At 35.4% G+C, this 17,129-nt stretch overlaps 1 pseudogene; it reads left to right on the top strand.

The window, feature by feature from the left end:
* The first annotated feature begins 9,096 nt into the window (after window positions 1–9,096).
* On the top strand, window positions 9,097–9,215 carry LOC111743711 (annotated as a pseudogene).
* Window positions 9,216–17,129: the final 7,914 nt, after the last annotated feature.

The following is a 17,129-nucleotide window of genomic DNA, read 5'->3' as shown; positions in this document are numbered from 1 at the left end:
TCTCCTAGCCAGGTGGGAAGTGAGCGACCAATCTCAAAGTCCCATATTACTAAGGCCTTGAACCTCTTTAGTGTCATTTGTGTTCTCTGGAATGGAGGTTCCCAAACAGAGTTAGACTTGCAACAGATGTATTGCTATTTACTCCTGTGAATAATACAAGGGAACAGGAGCGGCAGCAATCAGGGAAAGCCTCCAGGCTGCAATGCAGACCAGATGCCATGATGAGGGGTCCGACAATAATCTTAGACAGGTGCAAGGAAAAAAGCACAAAAAAGAAAAGCCTTCTAGAGGGTTAGGTTTCTTATCAGTCTAACTCTATCTGCCCACACAAAGAGTCTTTCAAAAGTATATGTTTGTTTCTCAGATGTATAAAGCTCCTATCCACGTCTGAGGCACCTTAAGGATTGTATTTATGGAAGAAGTTGAATCTTGTGAACATTATTACTTTAAATATATATCGCTTTATATAGCTTAATTTATATAATCCAGTTGAGATCAGTCTCTTCCTATCTAATCAAACAGTTAAATCACATCTTGATTTGTGGGGATAAACAAATGCAATAAAGAAATGAATCAAAAATAATCTCTACGAAATCTTTTCATACTGGTATTCTCAAACAAAAATTTGACTACAAGAGCATACATTTCTTCCTTTAATACAATGAGAATTGTATTAGTAGTAATACCCTACTCTACCTCTCTTGTGCACCAACACACATGTGATACGTGGCATTTATTCTCCCTGTTTTGGAGAACGTTAATTAGCTTACTTCTAGATTTTCATTTTTTTTTTCAACTGATTGGCTTCTGATATCAAATTATTGCTCTAGATAAATATCTATATTTTAATTGTTTTAAATAGGTAAAAATATGTATGACGTGTAAATTAAATACAAATGAAAACCATAAGTTATATTTTATGGAATAGTCAATTTACTCTTGACTAGAACTGAAAAATATGTCTGAAATATGTTTGGTTTTTTAAAAAACTGACACTGATTATACTGCCTGTCCAACAATCATTGCTGGGGATATATGCTGGCGAGTATGTTTCTATGTACAGAGAGAGGAGTAGGTATATGTAGTCAGAGTGAAACCGAATATAACATCACTTTCTCTCCAGTTATTTTTTTGAGTTACGTGATTACGACTATCCAAAGTGGGAAGGTACACACACGAAATATTGAAGCCAAATATCATTCAATATATTTCCTTCCCTGTAATAAATTTGTAGCTTTTACATATAAAAACTGGGATTCTTGATTTATTCTCTAGGACAAAGAAAGACATTTTCACTTGGAGTTGTAAGCATAATCAGAAATATACTGAGAATGAAGAAACCTAAAGTTACTAGGCTCCATGTATGGAAATAGTAACATCTCCTAAATAATGTATTATAATGAAGAAAATACTGGAATAGTGAATAAGTAGTATGAGAACAGCATGAATAATTCAACAAATTTCAAATAATTCTGAATATTCTGAAAGGAAATCAAGAGTAAAGATTGATACTGCATCCTTAACTCACTTTCATCTTCTTCAGTCATTCTGCAAGGCTGTTTTCTAGTTTAATTTATTTTCTACTGTACGCTAGCAGAATGAGTTTACATTTAATGAAAACTTTGGGATTAATATGTATACTTTTTAAACAAATTTAGGAAGTAGAATTTAAATAAATTAACATTTTTAGGATTGTAAAGACAAGGTTATACAAGTCTGGTTTAGCATCATAGACTTAGCACTCAAAAAAAATTGATGTTTTTAGGGCAGACTAGGATAATGCTGCAATCAGCAACATCACTGCTTGAGATTGTGATGGGCTGAGGTGCTCGCTGAATCTCAGATCCATGCCAGCGTTCCCTTTAGAACCTAACTGGACAGTGGCCCTCACATTTTAAGTTCCCAAAGGTGGCTCTAAAATGGAATAGGAATGGACTTGAAGCTCTACTCACTGGAACAATATGTAACTATATACAAATATATAGACGATCCACAGGTGGGAGTGGGGTATTATGTGCAGCCTGTATTTTTCCCTATCCTTAGCCCTCTCTGTTTCAAAATACATTCTTGTTTCTGAGTGGCATCTATTCCTGTGGACAATTTTCCTTCTTCCCACCCCCCCTTGTTATTGCTAAGAATCAATCATCCATCACCATGCAACTGACTCCAGAATTCTAGTTCGATACCTTTAGTCCTTAGAATGTGAATATTGAACAGGCTCACTTAAACGTAAAGAAGCTGGATCTGAATTATTATCACTATTATAATGGCAACACCCTCTTGAATCTGCTTTCAGCTTCTGAGTTTCCTAGAGCTAAAGTAGTTTAGCAAAGTGGAAGGATAAAAGATCAACACAGAAAATTTTATTGTATTTATTAAGCAATGAACAACCTAAAAGGCAACTGAAGTCAATTTTCAGTAACATCTAAAAAAAAAAAAGTACCTAGGAATACATTTAACCAAGGAGGTAAAAGATTTGTACATTGAAAACTACAAAATACTGCCGAAAGAGATTAAAAATATTTTTTTAAAAAGTGGAAAGACACCCCACGGTCATGGATTGAAAGACTCAATATTGTTAAGATGACAGTAGTACCTAAAGTAATTCACAGATTCAATGAAATCTCTATCAGAATTCTAGTGACCTTTTAGCCGAAAATGGGAAAGCTAATACCAAAATTCCTATGGAATTTCAAGGAGCCCTAAATAGGCCAAAAAAAAAAAAAAAAAAACCCTTGAAAAATAATAAAGTTGGAGGACTCATACCTCCTAATTTTAAAACTTTCTACAAAGCTACAAAAATTAAAACATGTGGTACTAGCATAAGGATAGAGAAATAGAGTAAAGAAATAGATTGAGAGTCCAGAAATAAACCCACACATGCATGGCCAATTCATTTTCTAAAAGGGAGCCAAGATCGCTCAATCAGTAAAAAGTAGTTTCATCAATAAAAATCTGCCAATAAATGAAGTTGAACAATACCTCAAACAATTAACAATAATTATCTGAAATGAATCAAGGACCTATATGTAAGTACTTCAGCTATTCATTTCTTAGGGGAAATTATGACCTCTGATTTAGCAATGAATTCTTAGGTATTACTACAAAAACATGTGCCACAAAAGAAAATATGGACAAATCGTCCTTGTTAAAATAAATACAAACAAAAAGAAAAACTTTTGTGCATCAGAGAACATTAACGAGCAAGTAAAAAAAACAATCAACAGAAAGGGCTAAAATATTTGCCAGTCAGATATCTGGTAAGTGTCTAGTATCCACAGTATATAAAGAACGCTTGTTTGAGCACCTGTTTTCAAATCGTGTGCTACCTGGCCATTTGTATATCTTTTGTTGGAGAGATATCTAGCCAAGCTCTTTGACAAGTTTTAAATTGGGTTTTTTGAGTTTCGGTTTTTGAGTTATAAGAGGGAAATTACTTGCATTGTTTTTAAACCAAGTTCTATTTACCTTCATGACACAGAAATGCGAGGAAAGAAATTATTTATGTGTAGAGTATATACATTAGCTAAATTTAATTCATTCTGAGGTTTTTTGTTTTTGTTTTTTAAGCTAAAAGATATTTCCTTCTAATTACTTCCATATTCTATTTATACACACACACATATCTTTATTCCATTCTACTGATTAACAGTTTGTTGTAGTGACGACTGATCATTTATATTCGAAATCAGAAACTCTCTACAAAATACAATTATATCCTAAAATGTTTCAGACCATTTAGAATGGAAGTTAAGAATTTAATAGACGGAGAAAAAGATTTTGCTGCTGTAGCATTATTGCATCTATCTGTAACTGAAAAGCAATGGTTCCCTGGGAAATAAGGAAAGTGTATACTACACATACAAGAATTATGAAGATTCGGGGAGAAAATGTTATTTTCTAGCATTAGTAGGATTAATGCTATGACTGATCATACTGATTATGAAATATATAGCTGGTGATTTAAATTCAAATAAAATATACATGGATTAAATATATATGTATGTATAATGAAATACATTGATTTAGTATTATCATTCAACACATATTAAATCCTATAAACGATGATACTGGAATGGTTAAATTAAAATTGCTGCCTGATACATGTTATTTCCTGAAGCTTCCTGTCTTTGCTAAATTTAATGGCAATGGTCACTGTGCTTATGCCAGACATTTGACAGATAATTTGGAATCAACCTTGGCCTTTGTATCATAATTTCAGATCTCTGACAAGAATTTAATTTTGCCTTTAAAACAGAAAGCATCCACCAACTGCCTTCCTGCTGATATTGAGACAATAGATTTTTCCATTTTAACCTGTAGGTTAGACTATCATCATGCCCCTTTTCTAAATGGTCTTTGAGGAAAAAAGAAAAAAAAAAAAAACCGCAAAAGCTCAACTTTAGCAAAATGCTGCTGTCAGAATTTTATTCACACTAAATGGCCTCAGCATGTCACTGCTTTCCAGTGGGAAGCGCAATGGCTCCCTGTCAAATACCAAATTGATTTTAAAATTGCTTGGATGGTTTCTGAGGCACAGCAGTTGGGAGCTGTGTGTTTATCCGAATCAGTGTCGGTACATGAGCCAGGGTCTCTTCCAGTGGGTGTGAAACATGTTTACGCATGTTCCAAGCGTAGGAGAGGTTAAAAGCCTCAGGTTCAAAAACTTAACCTGCACATATGGTGCTCACAACACAGCTGTCAGTTAAGCGTTTGGAATATTTAGTTAGTGTACGTGCTGCTGAAGCATTCGGAATATTTATATGCTTACGTAAAGCACATCAAAATTTGAAAATTGTTTTATAATATAGGACCTTTTATACTTAGATTGAGACATAGAAACATGCCATATACATAATAAAGACTTAAGGAAAAACAGCCCTTTCCAAATGTAGCTAAGCTCTGTGACATTTAAAACTTATGAAAGAGCGTCAAGGATAAATCAACAGAACTTGTGAATTCTCTGAAGATTCAGTAAATTTTAAGACAATTAATCTTTATTTTCACTGTGCCTATTAACAGTTGGTTATTTAAAACACATAGTATGATAAATTGCACCCAACTATGCTTCAAGTGCATATACAAGTACTACATACTTAATCATTTAGTTTTAGTTTATACTGTCTAATTTTGAAAAATATAAATGAATCGATTTTGAAGAGGAAAAAGTTAATTAGAAAATTTAAGAAATCAGGAATATAGAAAAAAAGACAAAAGAACGTTAAAAAAAAATCAAGCTTATTTCCACCACACAAACATCTTTAATACAGTAAACATTTTTTATGGGGGGTAGCAGATGGCACAGATGCTGGGGTGTGTGTGTGAGAGAGAGAGAGAGAGAGAGAGAGAGAGAGAGAGAGAGATTGAGAGAGATTGAGAGAGAGATTGAGAGATTGAGAGATTGAGCAGGGAATACATACAGTCACCTGGAGCACCACAGAAGACCAGGTAAGACATTTACCCTACCTCCAATGGTACACGGAGCATGGGATGTAATGTAGAGGACAATTTAAAGGTATTTTTGATTGGACTATAAGAGATTTATAATATTCACAGGAAGTAGCTAGGTTTGATCAGGGAAAAAAGAACCACCAAACTTATTCTGAGAAAGATAAAGAGAGTGTTGCAAATGAGAGACGATGAGTACAAGAGAGAACAGCAAAAGATTCTGGAGGGCAGAGGGGCACTGGAGACGGGGTGCCATTGACATATGCCTAACAACATGGGCATACACATTTATTTGATGATGACGGCCCAGAGAAGATTAGACTTCTGCCATGACTGAGGGAAGGTGATTTAGAAGGCACACTGCGATCAATCGTGATGATGTTTCTGGGAAAGTGTATGGGTGGAATCAATTTTAACTCCATGCATTCTGCTTGCTCCCTCCCACCCCCGCCCAAGGTTTCATTTTTGGAAAGTTAAAACAGAGTCAGGCAGCGCATTGTGGTTGCGACACGAGAACACAGTGTCCGGTGGGCTGCTCTGAAGGCCTCCTGTTAGTGGGGAGTCATCTATCCAAGCTCCTGAGACCTCCTGTAGGACCTGGGGTCTTTCTCACCAGAACACACAAGTCTGAGTGCCATCTTGTCACCCTGGGTGTTTACTCCTGTGCCCAACAGTGCTGATATCGTCAACAGTGCTTATGTTTCCCTGTATTTGTGTAAGTGATAAAAGAATGTGACAAAGGGCCTGAGTCCACTTTTTGATGTTTGAGTGCTGCCAGTTTTTACGTGTCACCCTTCTCTCTTCCCTCTGCCTCACATCCAGGCAAGGTGACAGTCTGCGGTCTCCCTCCATTGGTGCAGGTGGGAAACTCGAACGGAAAGTCCCTGCCTGCATGTGGGAACCCTCGCCTGATCTTTACCCCTGAGCATACTTTCAACCTCCCAGTCAGAGTGGCTTCAATATCGATCTCATATATCCTTTCAAAATGAGATATTCTGTCATAACCTATAACAATAAATACAGCGAGATCTTGAGAGTGAATGTTTGTGTGGCTTTTGTATTTGGCAACGCAAACTCTTGATTAAGCTAAAATACATTTTACAATCCTACAACCTAAATAGAGCTACAAACATTTGGGGCTAAAATGTCCCCCAGGTGTTATGAACTGTTGAGCCAATTAGCTCTGCTACCCTGCCCGTAAGCCCAGCCAGATGTCCACTCTGTGTCCTCCCTCTGGACCCACGCATGTGAGCAGAAGGGCATGCTCGGATAAACACACCGTCAGAATCAGAGGCATGCATTTTGGAAAGGGTGAGAAATTGCAAATTTTTCAACCTGTTTACCTGTTGAATAAATGTGCAATGTTCTCAAAAGCCAGGTTACAGTAGAACCAGGTACTGAGACACTTCTAAGGGAATTATTGTCTGTTTAGCCATTGGATCTGATGTCTCCTGCATTTCCCAGGTAGGAGAAGACACATGGAAGACAGAAATGTTATACAGATGCCAAAGAATATTTTTGTGGTGATAATTTTTTTTTCTTTTTGATTCCATTCAAATCTCTGATTGGTTATTTCTAAATGAAGACACTGTGTAATAGACAAACACATGCAAGTCTAGGCATGATGTTGTGACACAAGCCATTCATGATGTTGAATACACTCTTATCAATGAAATCGTTCCTGTGGACTCACTGTGTGAAATGCGAATTGCTAGATTCCAGTTTTTAAGTCCTTTTGTTATACACCTCATTGCATATCTTAGGTAAACCATTTGCTCCTGGATTCAAATACTAGGATTAGACATATTTACTCTTCAGTCTCATCTCCCACACTGCATTTCACTAAGCAGATGTTAAAAAATATTTTGTTTAAGTTATTACTATAGAAATATTTTGTTAAATAAAGTGATTTAAAATTTATGTGATACTTAGACCTACCAAAACTCTCTAAGTAAGAAACTGCTCTTTAATTGTTGCTTATTTTCAGATTAGTCATACTTATTACTTGAGCCTTAATTTCCTTTTGTGTAAAATAATTATTTTATACAAAATTAGTATGATTTTGGGAGACTACATGGGGTAGTGTTTAAACTAGGGGCTCAGGAATCAAATTGCTTAATTTTGAATTCTGACTCTGCCATTAATGACTGAGAATTTGGGTTACTTAAGCTCTCAGCCACATTTATGCAGAGATGCTTGAGTACTAAGTGCTAAATGCTTATGAGTATACCTAGAAGAAAAGTGTGTCCCTATCTAGATCACTTATCATCATAAATAACTGTGTTAATAATTAATCCTAAAATTTTACAAGAAATGACCGGGTAGATCACTTATCAGAAAAAATACTTATGAAATAGTTCATTTCAGCATATAACATAGGAATACAATGTGGAATATAAAATAAAGTTATTTATTCAACTATCTGACTAACAAAGTCTCTCTAAAGTAATATAAAGGCGCCGAAGCTACAAAATAATTACTGAAATCTTTAGCTTTATTTTTTTCCTTTGTAGATGGATTATATCCTGCAAAACTATCCATTTGGTAAAGTCAATTTCTATGCATTTTTTAGAAGATCAGAACGCACTTCTCTATTTAACAACAGGAAATTGGGGAAGCAGATGAAACATTGGATTGAATCTCATGAGAGATAAAGGGAACAATTACAGTAAAATCACTTTAAGGTGGTTTTAGGAGCCAGTCTCTCAAACAGCATTAACAGGAAAATCTTAGAACTATGAAAAAAATATATTGACAAGTACTGAATAAACAATATATTCTAATAAAAAATGCCTTAAGAAAGTTTTTTCTTTATGTATTTCCTAGTGTGAATTCTAATGATATCCATGTATTATATTTTTACACTGAACACTATCAAGACTGTTATTTTTAGTTTATTTACAAGTGTAATACTATATATTTTCATTTCAGTTGTCATATCTAATTTTGGCTTTCATTGTTTAGGCTAAATAGAACTCTCTCATCTTTCAGTATCCATAGTATTCCTACAGACCATTTTTTAGCACGTAGACAAAATAAAAACGCTTGTATGTGACTGAGTTTGCATACAGGGATATGGCCCTATGCTACAGAAACTATACTTGATACATGTTTGTGACTAAATGGGCCTCTCATCGAATGCTAACTTCAACCACTGGTCTCAGAGTTCAGCTTATGAAACTATTATTTGACAAACAGTCCTATATATCTTACTGATTTCCTATAAAAGCCTTTTATATTATGGAGATTGTAAACATAAATCATGATTTCTGAGATCGAGGAGCTTATAATCATGAAATTGTAGAAAAGTTGTTAGAACTCTGTTTTTAGTATCCACACATAGTCTTTTTTATAGTTTAATCACAGATTCTTGGTCAAAAATTCAATATAAAATATAGCACTTAGAGAATAAAGGCAACATTATTCATAAATTTATTTAGGAAATCTGACACCTAAAATTATATTTTAATGTACATATTTAAATTGTCAACCTCAAAGTAAGGGGAATGTTATTACACACCTTTATTAAAAGAAATCCGTAATGCCTGTCTCAGAGATGCCCAAGAACAGTGGTTCTGTGTATTTCATAACCATGCACTGTGGTGCTTTTGGAGCAGCCTAGATAATATCTTTATAAAATCCTTGTAAGTCTATGGCCATGCCACCCTGAACAAGCCCGATCCGATCTGATCTCCGAAGCTAAGCAGGTTTGGGCCTGGTTAGTACTTGGATGGGAGACCACCTAGAAAGACTAGGTGCTGTAGGCATAAAAAGTAAAAAAATAAAAATAAATAAAAATAAAAGATTGGAAGCTGACAAGGTCCTTGCAATCTATGAGGTCAATCAAAGGTGGTCTCACCTGAAAAAAATGATAATTTAAAAAAAATAAAATCCTTATAAAATTGCATATTCCTCAAAACAAAGATATCTTCAACTTTCTGACTTTGTCCAGTTTGCAGCTACCTCATTTTTACATGTTCTTGAATAGCTCAGAGAATCAGATAATAACTGACTTTCCTTCAATATTTCACTAGTAGTTTGAATCCAAGGCATTCTCTCTCAAATTAAATGACAACCGACAAACAGTGCTTGGTTTGCTGAATGAGAGGGAAAGTAAAATCAAACAGATAAACAAAAGTCATATTGCAAATACTCCTGTATCCAGCCTCCATCATTAAATTTAATATCACCGTTAAATCAACACTTTTATTTCATATACTCTTGCCTTGAATTTTAATTCTCCAAGTTATAACGAGACACAATCATAAGAAAATCACAATGAGTGAAGATGTATCACTGGATTGAATCCATTATTATAAGAGCTTCCATTCTCCGATGCAGTGGGGAAATAATGCCCTTTTCAAGTGTATCAAATTATCACCACATTTGACGGCAAGCATCTGTTAACAGCATAAATAAAATGCAAATAAAAGCATAAAATATGTAAGTGTATGGGTGCGACTATAAAAAGCATCTCTTTTCAATGAATTGTTCACGGCTCAGATGCAGAGAGTGTCTACACTGACTCTTGGTAGAAATAAATGCAGTGCATTACATATCTGCAAACTATTTGAAAATACTATAAAGATCTATAAAATATTTCCATCATTATTTCACCCAGTATGTTATTTAATTTGAACTGTCATGTACGTGTTGATTGTAGGAAGAGAAATCGGTGAGCCTTTGTCCATTTCTATCATCAGTATTTGTCTCGAATTGACTTGATAATTTACAGTGCATTAAATCACCACCTTCCTTTGCTACTATTTCCCTCTATTTACTAAGTCATATTTGATCTCCAAGTAACCAGAAAGATGAGTTCCTTCAAAAGGGACTGAAATGAAAACATAAGACACCATCTCCTTATAACTCTAATGCAGTCAGCTGTCCCATCTGACTCTCGGACTGGAGTTAACAGGACAATGGTCTTTAATCAAAGCCTTATCTGTCCGTCTTTCTAGTCTGACTGCCTCTTCTGCTTGATGTTTTGTGGGACTATCTCACTATTAATCACTTCAAACTGGAATTCATGAAAATTTCCCTGAGTTTGGTCAACGGTTTCACATTTCATCCATGTCCAGTGTCCACTCTAGTCTTTTAGATGATTTTCTGTATCTTCACGAAAATTTACAGGGAAGTTGGGAGAGACAGTAGCAGAACCACTAGAAGATTATGATATGAACCTTTGTTTTGGTTGGGTTTCCTAGGAAAAAAGATCTGATCATGATGTGTCCATGAACTTTATTGGGAAGTGTCTTTGTGACAAAGGGCTGTGGAGAAGTCAAGAAAGTAGAGGAAACACTGTCGAAAAACCTGAAAGTTGCAGCAAAGATTTCAAATGATCTCCCAAGAGCTTCTAGAACTGGGAAAGCCCTTCAGAATCGTCCCACCTAAAGGCAAAGTGGGTGAGCCTTTATATTCCTTTTATTGACAAATCCTTAGATGCACCCTATTCCAAGAAGGAGATACAGGCTTGGACAAGGCTGGGAGAAATTCCCCCAAAATGACTGGCTGAGAACCCTAAGATGCCACTGCTTCTAGCCCCTAAAATAACAGTGTCTTTGTCTTAAAGGAGACATCTTGGCAGTGCATTGTGGTATCCACAGCTATCATAATGTGAAATTATTATCCACTGAAAATATTCTTGGGTATTATCTGTTGCTGTCAGAGCCACTTATTTTGTCTCATGAGTAGTGGGTCCAAATCCTTGTTAAGTTTTGATATAGAAAGGTACAAACCACAGTTCAACATATATATGTTGAGCTCTAAAACTATATACAACATATATACATTTATATCTAAATAACTAAGTAATTGTATCTAGCTAATTAAAATCTGAAGTAAAAGAGCTATCCTTGAACTATGATAACTATTTTTGTACATTCAACACGTCTATGTGTGTTTATATATATGTGTGTGTATGTGTGTGTATACATATATGTGTGTATATATGTATGTATATATCTGTATGTGTATGTATACTATATATACAGTATATAGGGTGGGTAACTCACTATGTAGAAGTATGTGTCTATTAGTTCATGTGGTAAACTAAAAAACATTAATTTTTAATACAGATTTTTAATCATTAAAAAAAGAACCAAACATAAGTTAGGTATAATAACAAATCACTTTTTATGTACCAACTTTTTAAAAATTATGGTAAAATATGCATAACATAAAAAAAATTACCATGAACTGTTTTTACATGTGCAGTTCAGCAGCACTAAGCACATTCGCACGCTGTTCCTCCCTTACTGCCATCCAGCCACAGAAATCCTGTTATCTTACAAAACTAAAACTCTGTGCCTATGATAAAATACTCCCAATTCCCCCAAACTTCCAGCTCCTGGCAGCCATTATTGTACTTTCTGTCTCTATGAATCTGATTACTTGAAATAATGAAATCATATAATATTTGTTCTTTTGTGATTGGCATATCTCATTCAGCGTAATGTCCTGAGGGTCAATCCATGCTGTAGCACATGTCAAAATTGACTCCCTTTTTAAGGCTGAATAATATTTAATTGCATGTATATAGCACATTTTGTTGATTCATTCACCCAACAGTAGATACTTGGATGACCTACATCTTTTGGCTACTTCGAATAATGTTCCAACAACGTAGGTGTATAAGTATCTCTTTAAGACCCAATTTTCAATTCATTTGGGTATACACCCAAAAGTGGAAACGCCAGATCATATGGTTATTTCACATTTAATCTCTTGAGAAACTGCCAGTTTTCCATTGCAGCTGCCCCATTTTACATTTTCATTGACAGAGCACAAGTGTTCCAATTTTTCCATATCCTCCCCCCAACTTCTTTATTTCCTGTTTAATAGTAGCCGCACTTATAAACGTGAGGTGATAATACCTCATTGTGATTTTTATTTTTATCTCTCTGATCATTAGTGATGTCGAGCATCTTTTCATGTGTTTATTGGCCATTTGTATATATTCATCAGAGAAATAGCTATTCAAACCCTTTCTCCTTTTTTAAAAATTGGAGTTTTTGTTCCTTTGTGTGTTGTGAAGATGTAGGAGTTCCTTATATGTTATTGATATTAATTTCTTTATATGCTTATGATTTGCAAATATTTTCTCCCATTTTGTGGGTTGCTTTTTCTCTCGATTGCATTCTTTGATGCACAAAAAATTTAATCTTGGTGTAGTCTAGTTTATTTTTTCTCTAGTTGCCTGTGCTTTAAGTATCTTATCCATGAAACCACTGAAAAATACAATGTCATGAAGTTTCCTCACTTAAAAAAAAAATCCCAATACTAGTACTCTGGCAAAACTTTTATGTTGATGCAGTTCTTCTTCTGTATGTTTTACTTCGTCTTCCTGCTACATCTTTTCTCAACAGTTGAGCCTGCATATTCCATGCATCCACCCTAAATTCCTTCAGACGACTTTTCATAAAATGCATTATAACGATTGTGCCTTATCTCTACAAATAGTGATCTACACTGTCATAATAATATAGAGCAACGTCACAAAATGTGTTTACTTTTTCTATCTGATTTGTTCTGTCTTCACTATAGATTTTTAGTATTTGAATGGCAGTAACTTTATTATATTGCAGTATGCAATTGAAACAGATATATGCTTTTCAAGCGAGTAAAATATTTATGTAGAGCTTCCCAAGGAAAAATATTTAATTCCATGAAACATTTTTTAACTATTCTACTCTTTGAAACACCATGATTTATTAACCTCTGATTGTTATTCCATCTTTATATCCATCCTGTCTCTAATACAATACGATTTGACATCTATTTTAGAATTTTATCATCCCCATTGAAAATAGGGAGCAAGTTGTAGAACAGTATCCCTGATATTACCTGTGGCATCCAGAAAAGAGCCACAGGTGACCTAAACGACAAAGACAGTGTGCGTGTCACCATCAAAACTCTTGTGAGCTCATTGATCAGGGGGCTGTTTGACTTTCTCAAGGAACAAAGTCATTTAGTAGGTTCTCTTACACCATAGACCCACTCTTGCATGCCCTCATTCTGAGTTATTTGTTTCTTTTATTTGTACTCTGCCAAGGAAATTCTTAAATCTTCACATAATCTTGGGTGAGCCAACACATTTTCTAGCTTCCAGGACCAACGTAGTAGTGTATTATGATTGGTTTCCAGTGTTATAGAAAGTAAGTTAAATCATAAAACAAAGGAAAGTACCCCTTCTCACATCAACAAAACTCACTTTCTCCAGACTTAAATTCTGATTCCCTGTTTTTTCAAAACCCCCATGATCCACTCACAAGTGTACTCTCCAAGTCTCTAATGATTAATACTAATGAATTACTACAGGTGGGCATATGGGCCATTTTGTACATTTTTATATGTTTTGTATTTCAGTCATTCCAGCAGAGATCTGACCTCATTATTGGACTTGTGGCCAGGAGAGGATATAGGGGTTCAATTCTGAGAGAAAAATATTGTCTTGCAAACTGTCTGTCTCACACTTAGAAGTGATGGGCCCACTGAGGAAACCTTGGGTTGGAATCAATACTGTTACGTGTCAACCCATAATTCTCTCTGGGTCTCAGTTCTACCATTTAGTAGGCATATGAATTTTAATTACATTCCAGGTCCTTCCTGCCCAGGTCTTAAGTTCTGGACATGAAATAAAATGTGGAAATCATAACTTATGTAATGCATATGTACATATATACGCACAGAAGAAAGGAAGAATGTTGGGAATTAGTTCATTCTTGGAATTTTAGGTTGCAGATTTGAGTGCTAGACTTGAAATTAAATGGTGAGCTAATACAGAATACACCCCTGACAGTAGAAGCAGAATTATAAAGAAAATAAAAGTTTATTTGTGAGAAATGAATTTGGGCTGTTGAAGAGAAAAAAATTAGGGAAGTGCACATGAGGATTCTCTAAGTAATCAAAAAATACTCTTATAAGAGGAATTGTATGTAAAGAATAAAAGTCCAGATAAGAGAATTAAAATTAATGGTTACAAATTATGGTGAGGAAGAGTCTGTGTTAATATAATATTCTAAAACAACTACAGAATGGGTTTATTCCCACCTCTGTGGATGAATATAGCAGGGTCGAGATGGGCGTTTGATGAACGTGTTGAACAAATTTATGCACCTCCTGAGGGCTTGAACTATTTGCTCAGCAATTAACTTTTGATCATGAAACTCTAGTATTTTACCTAGCCACATTATGTTATAATTAATTCATGATTATATTTAATGATATATTCAGGAACAGGAAGTATTAATATACTTAATATGCATTTCTTTATTAAAATGATTTGTACTATAATACATATAACACTTTTATTTAGGAAAAAATAACTACTGACAAATTCAAAACAGCCTAGAGGTATGAATTCATTTATAAAAATAAATAAGAAATGTCAGTATTTTCTCACATTAAGTACTGTTGAAAGTCATGGCTAAGATATATTGATATTTTTCCTCATTTTATCTTTTATTTATTATAGATTTATTTTTCTACTGCTATTAATCAATGTGAATGTAACTTAAATAATAGCTTTTTTTTTGTTCTGTTTCTATGAAACCTGGCTTTGCTAGGCACAATAGTGATTAAAGTTTAATGCAAAGTACAATTTATAAAATGCCAAGAAAAAAATGAAGATTTTAAATATTTATTTCAAATTTTCTAAATAAATTTGCACCTTAGAAGTTTTCATCAACTTTAATTCTGTTAGTTTACTGTCATTTGGTAATTAAATTTATATCGGTGCATATAAATTTCACTGATTTCACAGTGTACATATCTACGAGAGACATGTGAACATACTGTCTGCACGACGACCAGAAATCTAAAACAATTATTTAAGTATTTACAGCTCTCTTTGCTTTTGAAAATAATGTCTTTAATAATTTCCAAAGTAGTATATGAGATTAACCACCTTGAAAATGGAAATGTTATCCTACCTGATGGTTAATTTCACATCAACCTGGCTAAAGCCATGGTACCCATACATGTGATAAAAAAATTAGGTATTTTGCTTAGGTGTTTTAAAATGAGATTAACATTTAAATTGGTAGCCACCAAGTAAAGCAGATTACCCTCCATAATGCATGTAGGCCTCATCCAATCAGTTGATGGTCTTAACAGAACAGACTGATTTGACCCGAGGAAGAGAGAATTTGACTGGCAGACCACATGGGCTCTTCCCTGGGTCTCCCACCTGCTGGTCTACCCTGCAGAATCTAGACTTGTCGGCTTCCACAATCATGTAAGCCAATTACTTAGAACTGATCGATCAATCTTTCTCTCTCTCTCTCTCTCTCCATATACATATAGTTTTGTCTGAAGTGGGTTGTAGTTTTCCGTTGAGATACCATAAGGGACCTCCTGTACTCCAGGTACACTCTTCCTTACTTCCATTGTGGAGCAACAGGACGATTTCTCCTTAATAACCAGGATGAGCATCCCACCTAGATCACTAACCTTCTTCTTTGTTTACTTTAGAGACATAAAGAGCTCAAGGTGGACAGTGGCAGTTATAACTTCCAGTCAATGGAAACATTTTGTCTCTTGGAGGAAATACTCCTCCTTTTGGACGTAATACTCCTCCCTTTGGACGTGTGTAAACCAGGAGAGCCTGAGGTCATGAAGGTAGGAAGCAAATGTTTCCTAGGGGATAAAGAGGCATCAGAGTGAGTGCGGCTACTCTCGTTTCCATCACTTGACTCTTGAACTTATGAATCCTGGCTATGGGAGAAATACGACATATTCTGACACTGATTTAGAGCATAGACACATGATCTTGTTGAACATTTTCATGGCTCCACAATGTATTAACACTTAGCTGGCACTGAGAATCTTCAAAGCACCATGCTGCCCTTCTGTGAAGCCGGCTGGACGAGTGAATTGTATGTGCCTTGTTCCACTGATGCACTTTATGTACCATGAGGTGAGTTCCTTGATCAACAAGGATGCTATCTGAAGTACCATGACAGGGGATAAGGAATTCTGTAAATCCATGAATAGTAAATATTATTGACTAAATTATGAACCCCCAAAATTCATATGTTGAAGGTCTAACCATCAGTTGGGTGATATCTGAAGACAGGGCTTTGGGAGGTAATTAGATTTATGAGATCATAAGGATGGGGCCCTTGTTATAGAATTAGTGCCCTTAGAAGGAGAGACATGAGGCACATGAGCTCTTGCTCACTCGTTCGCGCTGTCTCTATCCCTCTCCCTCCTTTCCTCCCTATCGATCGCTATCTGTCTCTGTCTCTCTGTCTCTCAATCTCTCTCTCTCTCTCTCTTTCCCTCTCTCCCTCTCCCTCTCCTTCCCTCTCCCTCTCTCTCCTTCCCTCTCCCTCTCCCTCCCTCTCCTGCCCTCTCCCTCCTTCTCCCTCCCTCTCCCCCCCACCTCTCTCGACATAGTGAGGAGGTGGCCCTTGGAAGCCAGAAAGAAAGCCTTTGCTGGGGAATGAAATTGGCTGACTACTTGAGCTTGGACTTCCCAACCACCAGAACTGTGAGAAATAAATTCCTATCGTTTAAGCTCCTCAGTCTATAATGATTTGTTGACATCATCGACACATGAATCCAATAGACAATGACGAGTATCTGGGGATATAAGTTGAGTAGTATTTATTAGCTACCTTCTCTTTAATTATTAAAAGCCTCTGTTCAGGGCACTCTTGTGGGCTTACACATGAGAT

The sequence above is a fragment of the Pteropus vampyrus genome, unplaced genomic scaffold, assembly GCF_000151845.1.
Source record: "Pteropus vampyrus isolate Shadow unplaced genomic scaffold, Pvam_2.0 Scaffold119, whole genome shotgun sequence".
NCBI classification, from domain to species: Eukaryota; Metazoa; Chordata; class Mammalia; order Chiroptera; family Pteropodidae; genus Pteropus; species Pteropus vampyrus.
Note: the sequence above shows the minus strand (reverse complement) of the source record. Positions and strands in the feature narration are given on the sequence as shown.